The 12,140-nt window shown below is 40.9% G+C and overlaps 1 long non-coding RNA gene across 1 annotated transcript in view; it reads left to right on the forward strand.

Moving 5' to 3' along the window:
* Nucleotides 1–12,140, forward strand: part of LOC140511844 (uncharacterized) — a 36,606-nt gene that overhangs the window by 22,559 nt on the left and 1,907 nt on the right. Inside the window, exon 2 of the long non-coding RNA XR_011969684.1 lies at nt 11,297–11,461. This is a non-coding gene — a long non-coding RNA (uncharacterized lncRNA). The remainder of the gene's footprint in view (nt 1–11,296; nt 11,462–12,140) is intronic.

The raw sequence follows: 12,140 nt of genomic DNA on the forward strand, positions 1-12,140 counted from the left end.
AAAACCCTGCATGGTATCTATTGAGCAGGGCAGAATATAGTCACATAAATACTTCTATGTTCCTAGGATCTGTGTCCCTCCTAATGTAGGGGCATTAGCTTCTTTGGCTGCCCAATCACACTAACTTTATAAAATTTGGAAAGCACTAGCACCCCCAGATCTTTTTTTTTTTGCTCAGACAAAAACTACTTTCCAACCATAACTCCCCCATCTTGTACTTGTGAAGCTGATTTTCTTGAACCTAAATGTAAGGCTTCACATTGATTCTAATTTAATTTAATTTTATTAGATTCAGTACAATACTCTACCTAATCTGTAAGGAGCCTTTTGGATCCTGACTGTTAATTAGTGTCTTAGCTGTCCCTCTCCTAATCCTGGGGCACAGTTTCTCACAAATGCCCACAGCATTAGTAGGAAGAGAATTATATGTTTAACACACACTGAAAGAAAGGTATATACTTAGGAAATGTATGGCCAAGGTAACTCTCAATGGGTTCCAAGTTCTTTCTCCTTTTCCTAATGTCCTTCCAGGACTCTCCATTGGATGGGACATTTGCAATGGGCAAGTTACTCTCCCTGATTGGTTGGGCTTGATTCCCAAAGATCAAGGAGCTTCTTTTGCTTGAGTCACTCTGGGGGACTCTCTAGGCTTGGTCTTCACTAAGCAGTTCAAGTCTTCTCTGCCTCCTCCTTCCAGTCTAGCTGTCATTTCAGCTAAAGGAGTAGGGAGTTTTAACCTAGTAGAAATCCCTTCAATTCTGATCCTTCAGGCATTTGCCTCTGAAGTGTATCAATTTTTGACCAACTGCAGTTTTGTGGTAGCCCTTCCATTTTCCATTTCCTTTCACTTCTCATTGTCCATGGTTCTGACATCCTCTGTGCTATCTTCATTAGGTACCCATGGATCTTTAAGCTACAGGAAGCCAAGGGCTTTACTGATCTCACCTTAGTCACCTTGGGGGTTCCATCTTTCAATCGGCCATTTTGTTCTGTCATTTCCACTCTTATAGTCATTCATTCTGGTAGAGAAAAAAAAGTCAAACAAAATAGTTTTGCCTTACTTCTATTTTCTGTTCTCACCATCTCCTCCACCCCATACAGTGATCCTGCCTTTCTGTGTTCCTGCTCTTTACCTCAGTGTAACTAATAAAACCAACAGTGTTTTCTGTTGTTCTTGGCCAGCATCAATTCATTCTAAGCCCAAGCAGTCCAGCTGCTATTTTGTGCCATTCTCAATCCCCACACAGGGAGATCAAGGGAGGGGAAAATGGTGGATGTGAGCAGGCTGCAACATATAATCAATGGGGATTTTGAAGAAGATAAGTTGTCATCAAAGAAACATATGACAGGAAGAGAACACGGGCTGGTCTGACAGTGAGGGTGAGTGGAGATAGTGAACAGCTAGAAGGACTCACTTGTAGTCTTGTGATATCATTATGCCAAGAGAATGTGAAGAATGTCCCCAACATGTTGAATAGACTTGCTTACAGGAGTCTTATGGGATGGGCAGATATAGATGGGCTATCATTTCCGTCAACAGGGGGATGTTCCAAATTCATGAGATTACAGATCCATTGGAGTATTTGACAGTGTTCATCTTTTATATTTATCCCCTAGTACCTGACCTTGCTTCTGTTATCTATTTTTAGTGTTCTAAAATTCTAAGTTTCTTGAGCAGTTCCATATGAATAGATATCAGTCTTGCTTTTCCCTAAGATTGTTACCCTTTCTATCTCAGTGACCAGCTTCTCTCCATTAAGGAGACTCACATCTAAAATAAACTTTTCCCTTACTGTTTCCTCAGTCTTTTAGTGGATAAAAACATCAAAGCAAGTCAAGAAATTATTTGTTGCTTTACTCTGAACAGAGAGTCAATTATGAAGACACCTACATGAATGAAATCCCCCATCACTGCTTTCTACTTTCCCTGATAAACTCGTAGTCTGTTTCCTTAACTGTCCACATAGTTCCTTTTCTTGTCTATGTGTCCTGTAATATAATCTGAGGGCAGAAATCTTCTCTTTCTTTCTCTACTGAGCCAAATGGCCTTCACCATATTTCCCTCCCTTTGATTTTTAGATTTCCTCCCATGAGTTCATACCTTCTTAATTATGCAGCATAATACTCTTTCTCCTACCCTCTCCCTCTTATCTAGCCTTTGTCTTTTGCATAAAATAAATTCATGAAGAGTAGCCATATTCCATTTATGGATTTTACCTCCTCACTTCTCCATCAAGTCAGAGGTTCCTTTCAGGTGAATTCCTTTCTGCTTAAATCAATGCTTGATTCTTGTCTTGATGATCAAAGGCAGCACCAGACCTTCTACATTTGAAGTTTTTTTCCTAAGTGAGAGAAAATTTGAGGTTTTCCCCATTTTCTGAAGGTCAAGGCAGTGTTGAATCCACAGATGGTCCTGCCCTGTTAACAACAGAAAGTCGCCTCCTCAGTTAAGTCACATGAACTGTTGCTGTTGCTGGAGATGAGTTGGGGAGGGAGGGAGTCATTCTGCTTCCTTACTCTCCTCCACTCTCTTTCCTTTTCCCCATCACTGGATGCCTCTTGTAATTGTGATATTTCCAAGGATGGTTGAGAGAGCAGACTCGTACTTACCATACTTAATTTTGGTCACTGTCACTTGCTTACTGTTGGAGCTTAAGGTTCTTTTTTTTTTTTTTTTGCATTTTTCTACTCTAGCAGATGAAACCCCCTGATTTTTTTTCACAGTATCTACAGTACAGACATAATTTTACTCTCCAGTGCTTGCAAAGTTGCTTTTTTATAAACCCATATGTAGCACTTTTCAATTTTCTCCATTTCCCCTGAATGAACTGGACACATCTTTCTCGTTTCTCAAGTTGTTGGGTGCTGGTGCTCTCATCCAGTACCATCTAATATACTGTCCACCCCTCCCAGCTTTGTGGAGTACCAGTTCACAGTTCAGAGTACTGTATAAACGTGAGTTATTATTAAGCTAGGAAAGACAGCTAAACTCCTATGTTGAAAGTGAATAATAATGACACTAGTTCCCATTTATACAGGCTTTAAGGCTTACTAAGCACTTTCTTGCTCAATAACAAATCTATGAATGTCAGTGAATGTTTTATTATTCTTGCTTTACAGATCAGTAAAAGGAGCTCCAAGAATTTAAGGGGAAAGTCAGAGTGAGAACTCAAATGTTCCCCACCTTTACAGAGCTTAGAACCTATTGATATTCCTGGGATCATGGAAATTATGGCTGGAAGGGATTCACAGGGTCATCACATTTTCCCCCAACTCCAGGATACCTGCTCTATATCAGGATGGTCCTGTCAAAGGGACACCATGTAAATATGCATCCAACTTGGAATGCTGCTCCCACCCCTCAGTATGTTTGGGACCCTGGGAAATCGCCATAACTTTGTTAACTCCCAGTTTCTTCTTCTGTGCCATGATTGGGTTGGGCTGGGTTAGGCTGAAGTCCCTGATGGCTTTAACTCTAAGGCATTGAGCTAGGCATGGGACATAGAAAGACAAAGGTTTAATCAACTTGTTTCACAGAGTTTGTATTCCTGTACACATTCTACTCTCAGAATAAATATGCAGAAATGTCAATAGCACATAATCTGAGAAAGGCAAGCACTCTCATAACTGGTGGCTTCCAAAAGGGCTTTCTAGAGGAGGTGACATCTAAGCTGAACCTAAAAGTGACAAGGTCTTCTAAAAATAATCAATGATGCAAAAGTTATGCTAGCCCAGATCAAGAGAACACTTCTAAGTCTAGAAATTGTAAGAAAAACCACAAGCAGCCCATGATTGTAGGGAGTGTCTCCATGACCACAGAATTAAGTCTGCCCCAATTTAGATAACCCAGACATCTCGCCAGGTTTCCATTCTGTGGCATGGCTGACTGTGTGTGGGAATGGTATATCCTGAGTCACTCCAGCAAATACCAGAGATTTTGGGGTGGGATGGGGAGGGGTCTTGAAGTCTGAATAATAGTTTTATTTGGAACAACATTTGGAAATCAAACTCTAATGCTTTAGAGCATGGCAAAGTAGTTATAGCATCTCTTATTTGGAAGAGATTTCCAAGTTTGTCCAGTCTAATCCATACCCAAAAACCAACACTCTCTGTAGCAGACTCAATCAGAGATGACTGATTTATCTTGAAGAAGGGAAGGAGAGATAGGGACTCCAGGAGAAATCTGCATCATTGGGCACAGTCTAAGTTATAGAATCATAGAATTTTAGAGATAGAAAGGACTTCAGTGACCCCTTAGTGCTTGGCACATAGTAGGTGTTTAATAAGTACTTAGTGATTGATTTACTGTCCTTGTTCAACCCGGATCCCAAAAGAACCCCAAGTATAATTTTTTTTATTCTTTAAAAACATATTTATTTTAAACATTTTTTCTTTTTCAATTTTGAGTTCCAAATTTTTGCCTTCCTTCCACCCCTCCCTCACCCACTGAGAAGGTCCATAATACAATATCAATTATATATGTCAAATCGTATAAAAAGAGTTGCTATAAATATATTTGTACTTGTAAGTCCTTTTCTTTTTTCTTCGATCTCTTTGGGGTATAGATCTAGTAGTGGCATTGCTGGGTCAAAGAGTACGCACAGTTCTGTAGTCCTTTGAGTAAGTAGTTCCAGATTGCTTTCCAGAGTGATTGAACCATTTTGCTGTTCCACTAATATTTCAATAATGTAACTCTTTTCATTCAGCCCCTCCAGTACTTGCATTTCTGATAGGTATGCGGTGGTACCTCAGAGCTGTTTTAGTTTTCTTTTTTCTGACCAATAGTGATTTAGAGCTTCACTTCGTGTGACTATAGATAGGCTTTGCTTTCTTCTGAAGACTACTTGTTCGTATCCTTTGACCATTTATCAACTGAAGAATGACTCATTTTTTTCCTGTTTTCTATATACTTGAGAAATGAGGACATCATCAGTGAAATTTGCCAAATTTTTGTTTTATACTATTTCATTGTCTATGAAACCTTTTAGCAAAATGTAGTTTTCTTGATTATCTCTTTCAACTGGGTCTATTTTGGCTTTTGTTTTATCTGAGATCATGATTACCATCCCTATTGTCCTCACTTCTGCTGAAGCATTACGGACTCTGCCCAACACTGTGTATCTCCTTAGGTCCCAAGTGTGTCTCTTGTACACAAAATATTTTTGGATTCTGATTTCCGATTCATTCTGCTATCCTCCTTCATTATATGTGTTATCTCATTCCATTCACGTCCATAATTGCTATCCCTGTCATTCCCCCCACCCTATTTTTCTCTGTCTATACTTCCCTCTTTTTATCCTGATGTTTTTTCTGACCACTGCCTCCCACAATCTGCTTTCTCCATTATCACCCTTCTCCCCAAATTAATATTTCTTATCCCCTTCCCCCCCTATTTCCCTATTGGATAAGATACCTAACTGTGTGTGTATGTATAGATGTATGTTTGTATGTATATGTACATGTGTGTATTTTTTCTCCCTTTTTTGAACCAATTCCAATGAGAGTGAGGATCAAGTATTGCCAGGCAGCTGCCCATTCCCCCTTTGCTACAAGAGCTCCTTTTTGCATACCTCTTTTACATGAGAAAATGTGCCCCATTGTACCTCTTCTTCCTCCCTTTTCCCAAGAAATTCCTCCTTCTCACTCTTACATTATTTTTCTGGATATCATTCCAACATAACTAACTCACACTCATGCCCTCTGTCTATGGAAACTGCTTCTAAATGCCCTGAGAACTGTAAATTTCTTTGGAGTTTCATGTATCATCTTCCCTTATAGAAGCTGAACTTTATGGAGTTCTTTATGATTTCTCTTTCATGTTTACATCTTTATTATTCTCTTGAGTATTCTGTTTGACTGCAAAATTTTCTATTCAGCTCTGGTCTTTTCAGCAGGAATTGAAAGTCCTGTACTTCATTCATAATCCATTTTCCCCTGAAGGACTATGCTTAGTTTTGCTAGGGAGGTTATTTTTGTTGTAATTTTAGCTCCTTTATCCTCAGGAATATCACATTCCCATCCTTCTAAGCCTTTAATGTAGTGTTCTTCTTGGCTCTGGAACTGTGTCCAGGGGCCCTGCTCCTAATGACTAATCATGCTTTCTGACCTGGAACTGTGACTCAGAACTGCTTATGGTCAATAAAGCTGCCAATTAGCACCAGGTACACTCAGTGCCAGCAAAGGGTTCCTTATAATATTTCTGACCAGTTGAACACCCCCTTACAGTCTCTGGCCTGCTGTCAAAGTTACTGCTGCTGCTAACATGGCAGCCTGCAAAACCTAGCACCAGTACTCCTGCCATGCTCTATGCCTACAATCACCTCAGTCTTCTATCCAAGGCCACCTACTCTCTTTTGGGAGCTTCCTTAGATGGTTAGGAAATTCTTCTTGACATCAGAACTGAATTTGCCTCTGTGAGTTCTCTTCCTTGCCCTAGTCCCATCCTTAGGGACCAAGTAGGACAGATCCAATCCCTTTTCAATGAGACAGTCCTACAACATAAGAAGATTGCGATCATGCCTTCTCTGATGTTTCCTTCTCAAGGATTAACAGTAAAATATCCTTCAAGGAACTCGGGTCATTTAGACTCCAGTGATGACTGAAAGAGCTCAACTCTGCGGTGGGAACTCCTGGTCCCCATGGCCCTGACTCCATTCCTGGCTGTAATTATGGGATGGGCCAAGTTAGATATGATCTCCTTGTTTCTACTGCCAGGGTTCTCCTCTTTCACTTCTAATGTGACCTAGAAGCAGTCCTGGTCCCCACCTGTAGCCATGAGGTATTTTATGGATTTAAAAGAATGAAAGTGTTAATCTGATTATTTTTCCAGAAGCTAGAGATGGAACACAAGTCAAGGTGGGAGGAAAATGGGGGAAAAGGAAGGGGAGGCATGACACATGGTGAGTATGGGTGAGGATACATAAAGGGAACTCCTGTCCATCAGTTACCCAGGGACCCAGGGAGGGAGCTAGAATGCTAGATGTGGAAGCTGAGTGTAAACCCAGGAGGCATAAGATTAAGGTAGACAGAGAACTATAATAATATATAGAACATGTAGATCCCAGGACTATCAGGCAGCTCACATGAGCTAACATTTATAAAGCATTGTATAGTTGTCAGGTATTACTACCTGTTGTTGGGGAAGCCATGACTCTGATTGATCATTTCTTCTTTTTCTACATGCTCGTAAGCAATCCCTTCAATAATACCTTCTAGAATTTCCCAGCATCCAAAATCAAAATAACAGGCCTATCACATGTAAACTATTTTTGAAAATCAGAACTTTTCCCTTCTCCATCCTCGTTCTTCTAATGAGGATCCTGAAACTGAAACTTTGAAGTGGTTTACATCACCCAGAGAGACTGGGAGAAAGTAGAAATTGAGCCTTGATATCAACTTGTTTTACTCAAGAACTTAATGCCAAAGAAAGCAATTGGCAATGAGGAAGGAAGAAGTGGGAGACTGGAACATGTGACAGAATCAGGAAGAAGAATGCCACAATGTAAATGAAAAACACAAGATAACTCTTGAGAACTTCCTCTTGGAGTTTCCCCTGGTAGAGGAAAACCTGAACCAGGGTCTGCTGGCTCTTCTCTTTAGGTGTTCTGGATGAGGCACTGTCTGGGTGAGAACCACTCAGGCTTCTGGACAGTGAGCCATTTGTCAGATCAAGTGCCAGGAGAGCTTAATTCCTCTACATAGTTGGAGCTACAGTTGGATATTAGGTGTTGGATTACTGAAGATTAGAAGTGTTTTTGTTTTTATTTTTGTCTATTATAAATTTTTGGTAAAAATGAACAACTGTATGTTAGGAATATGATAGGATTCTCTGTGATGCCCCACATTTACAGGTGGAAAACAATCGAGTGACCAATAATCCCTTCTAGGTGAAATCCAACTAAGGCTCATCCAGTGTCCCCTTACCGATGTCCAGAGTTATCTTGGATATGAACAAATAGACCCAAAGAAACAGTATTCTCCATTCTCAAGACTGGAGGGGACATTAGGGCAATTTACTGGAGTCCAAGTTATTTTTGAACATGAAGCCCCTCTAGAAGTCACTCAAAAAGTACCCCCCAGTCTTCACCTGAGGAACTTCAGTAAGGAAGACCTCTCTAGCTCCTAGGATACCCCATCCTGATTTGGGCTAGCTCTAAATCAATTGAGGGACTGGGGTTCAGGGTTTGCTTTTTTGTCTTTACCTCATGCTACTATTATATCAAAGGGCTTCTTTCCCCTTCCAAAAAACAAAAACAACCAAAATCGTCATCATAATTCTTACATTAAAAGAATATTTTCTGCTCCCTCTTTTGTTCCGCTCCTCACCTTATGCCACTCAGCTGCCACTTTACCATCTATTTCATCCACCACCTGTTTGATATGTAGAGGTGGCCCTCCTCCTTGCCAAAACCCTCTTCATGCACCAGTGATATCATTCCATCCCTTCTCCTTCAGCAGATTGCCCTTTCTCAATTATCCTCATTGTCTCCCTATCTACTTCCCTGCTGTCTAAAAACATACTCATATCTGTCTCAATCATTAGGAAGAAAAAGTCTCATTCAACTCAACCATCATCTCTACCTAGCATTCTTAATCTCTTCTGTTCTTGGCTTGACATCTTAATAAACCCATCTGTGTGGGTTGTCTGCCCTTCTTTCAGTTACCCTTGCTTCTTACCCTTGCGCAATCTGCTTTATTAATGCTACACTTGAATGAAACTGCTCTCTCCAAAGTTATCAATGTTTTCTGAATTGCCAGATCCAGTGAGCTTGCCTCCATCTTGATCCTGCAACCTTTGACACTCTCAGTTATCTACTCCTAGGCAGCCATTTCTCTCTAGGTTCTCTGACGTTGCTCTTTCCTGATTCTTGTCCTCCATGTCTGACCATTTCTCAGTCTTGCAAATCATTCCCATATGTATGTGTGTCCATCTTTTCTTCTCCCTTGATTCTGTCTCATTTATTGAGCATATCACCTCACATGGATTCAATTATTATCTCTTTAAAAATTTATCTTAGATTGACTTCTCCAGCTCTGACCTCTCTCCTGAATTCCCTGCTTCTGTCACTGACTGCCTTCTTAATAGCTTCAGGTATATGTCCCACAAGTATCATCACGGCCCAAACTGAACTCACTAATTTTCCCTCAAACCATGCTCTCTTCTAAACATCCCTGTTATGTTGAAGGAACCATTATCTTCCCTGTTCCTAGTCTTCTGACCTTGGTGTCATCCTTGACTCCTTCCTTTCTTATATTCATCCCACAGACCCAGTCTGTTGTAAAGATTTATTGTTTCTGCCTACCAAACATGTCTCCTCTATGACCCCTTCTCTACTCTCACCCTGCCACCATCTTGGTGTAGGCCATCATGTCCTCCTGCCTAGACTAGACTAGCACCATGATCTTCTGGTTGATATCCTTACCTCAAGTGCCTCCCCACTCCAGTCCATCCTATAGCCCAGGCCTTCCTACAGCCCAGGTTTGACCATGTCCCATCCTCTCCTCATTCAGTAAAGTCCAGTGGCTCCCTATGATGTCCAGGATGTGATTTAAAATGCCCTGCATGGCTTTTAAAGCCCTTCACAGCCTTGCCCATTCTTCACTTTTCTGTTTTCTTTACACCTTACTCCCCTTCACAGATGCTATGATGAAGGGCACCAGTTGCCTTGCAGCTCCTAGCACTGGCCCCTTCATCTCAGGATTTTGTGTCTTTTTCCTGGCTGTCCTTCCCCCACCTGGAAAGCTCCCCTTCCTCCTCTCCTCCTCTTACATTTCTTAGCTTCCTTCAAGACTCACTTCCTATTTTTTCTTCTGTAGGAAAACGTTTCCTGGTCACCCCTTCCCTCATTAGTGCCTTCCCCCAAAGGTTACCTTCCATCCACTCTTTCATCCACATTAGCATGTGCATAGTGGTTTACATCGTATATTTCTAATGACAATATGAACTCTTTGAGGGCAGGAGCCATCAGTTTGCCTTTTAGATATGAAGCATTAAGCCCAGTGTTTGACGCATAAGTCGTTAATAAATGCTTGTTGTCTAAGAAAGTTCTAATAGTCCTCTTATACTGGTAAATCACTGGTAGTCAAGGCTATATGCCTCAATCCAATTGGGCTCATCATCCATGTACAGAACAAGGTGCTACGTACAACATAGGTGCCATGTACCTATGTACCAATGCTATATGCATCTAGGTGCTATGTGTACCATAGGTGCCTCATAAATACTCACAGAAGACACTGTAGCTCCTAATTCTGACTGCTCTCACTGGCTATTCTGCAGGCCTGGGAAGTTTCCCTCCTGATGATTTCCTTAAGTCCCAGTTATAATCTCAGCTCCTGTCCAAAGTCTTTCCCAATTTCACTTAATGTCAGCATCTTCCCACTGCTAGTTATCTTGAGTTTTTCTTGGCTATCTTGTCTGCACAGAATTGTTTGCATGCTCTTGGTGCCATTAGACTTTAATTTTCTGGAGGGCAAGGGGCTTCCCTTTATTTTTTGCTATATCTCTAGCACTTAGGACAATGTGTTACAAAGAGTAGACATCTAAGAAATGTTGATTGACTGCCTGGCATTGAGTGAATGAATAACTCACTGCACGTCTCCCCATGTCTCTACCCCACTGTATCTTATGCCATTGCTAAAAGTTTAGTTTCTGCCACAATAGTGGGCAAAGCCAATATTTGTCTCTCAGTTTTGTTAGCTAATAGTTTTGATCATGGTATTGTTGCAGAAAACTACCATTGCTTTTGCATCAGTCAAGGTTCAGCATCAACGGGTGGAAAGAATATGAACTTAAAGTCAAAAAATCTTACTTCAAATTCTGGCTTGAACACTTAATATCTATGTGATCTTAGTCAAGTCACTTAACCTCAAGACTTTAATTTCATCTTCTGTAAAATGAGGAGGTTAAGCTACATGAAGTCTGGGACCCTATGGCCTGTAACTATTTGTGTAGTCTTGTATGATCTTATCCAATGGAGATGCCATAATAGGATGAATTTTTGAACTATATTTTTACTGTCCTTAGTAATTGTGTGGGGAAGGGGGTGGGGCTGTCCTGTGGACATTACTTGCACTGATGGAGAGAGACAACTCATCTGCATTGGTTTCTCTTGGTCTATCAGAGCAGGCAAGGACTCTTCCAGTGCCTTCAACACAGCCACTGTGTCAAATTCAGTCCAACACTGAACGTTGTGTCATGATGTTTCTCCCTAAATCAATTACTGTTAGGAAAGGGGGGTGGGGGGAAGGTACAAATGGCAAATGTGGTAAATGCTTTCTTACCTCTGGTTCTCAGGTGTAGATTGGAGATGTGATCTGCCCGGGAAAATCACTGTACTAGAAGAAATATCATTGTAAAAGAGCCCTTGGATTGATCCTCAGAACTTTCCTGGTCTATGATCACAGCCTGATCAAACTTACTTGAAAATTTAGGAGTTCTTAACTTTAGGCCTTTGAATTGGTGAGTTAATTATTTGATAACTATTCAGTATAATAGCAATCCTAGGAGTTTTATACATTTAGAAATATGATTCTGAAAAGGAGTCCATAGACTTCCCCAGAATGCTGCCCAAGGGATCCATGGCATAAAAAACATAAAGGACTCCTGGGATAGATATGTGTATAAACCATTCTTATATACATTGTATTGAATGAATTGAAAATGTTTATTGAATGTGTAGTCTATTACCAGAACTATTTAAAGTTCTGGAGATAAAAAATGACCTCAAGGAGCTTATATTCTAGTGGGAATGTTGAGGGAATGAAGTGGGTATGCGTTGTCCTGGTTTCTACTGGTTTCTTAGTCACCCTTTCTGAAGGAGGGTAGAATCACCACTCCCACTATATTGGAACTCTATACCCTCTTTGAGAGGTCCTGCGGATCAGTCGGAGGGCCCTTTCCAGCTCCATGTCCTTGATTCTAGATTTTATCTCTATGGAGCTGTTCAGGGACAGTTGGTTTTCTCCTCTCTATCTTCTGATATGAGATTCCCCTTACATCTGCAGCACAGAGCTTCCTAGGCTGTCACAGTCCAAATATGTGGGCTCCTATTGATGAGAAAAGCTCATGGCAGGAATGCTGACAAACCTGCTCCATCCTGAGAAGCTTGCTGATACTATAAAGAGGACAGCAAGCACCT

The sequence above is a fragment of the Notamacropus eugenii genome, chromosome 6 (assembly GCF_028372415.1).
Source record: "Notamacropus eugenii isolate mMacEug1 chromosome 6, mMacEug1.pri_v2, whole genome shotgun sequence".
Classification (NCBI taxonomy): Eukaryota; Metazoa; Chordata; class Mammalia; order Diprotodontia; family Macropodidae; genus Notamacropus; species Notamacropus eugenii.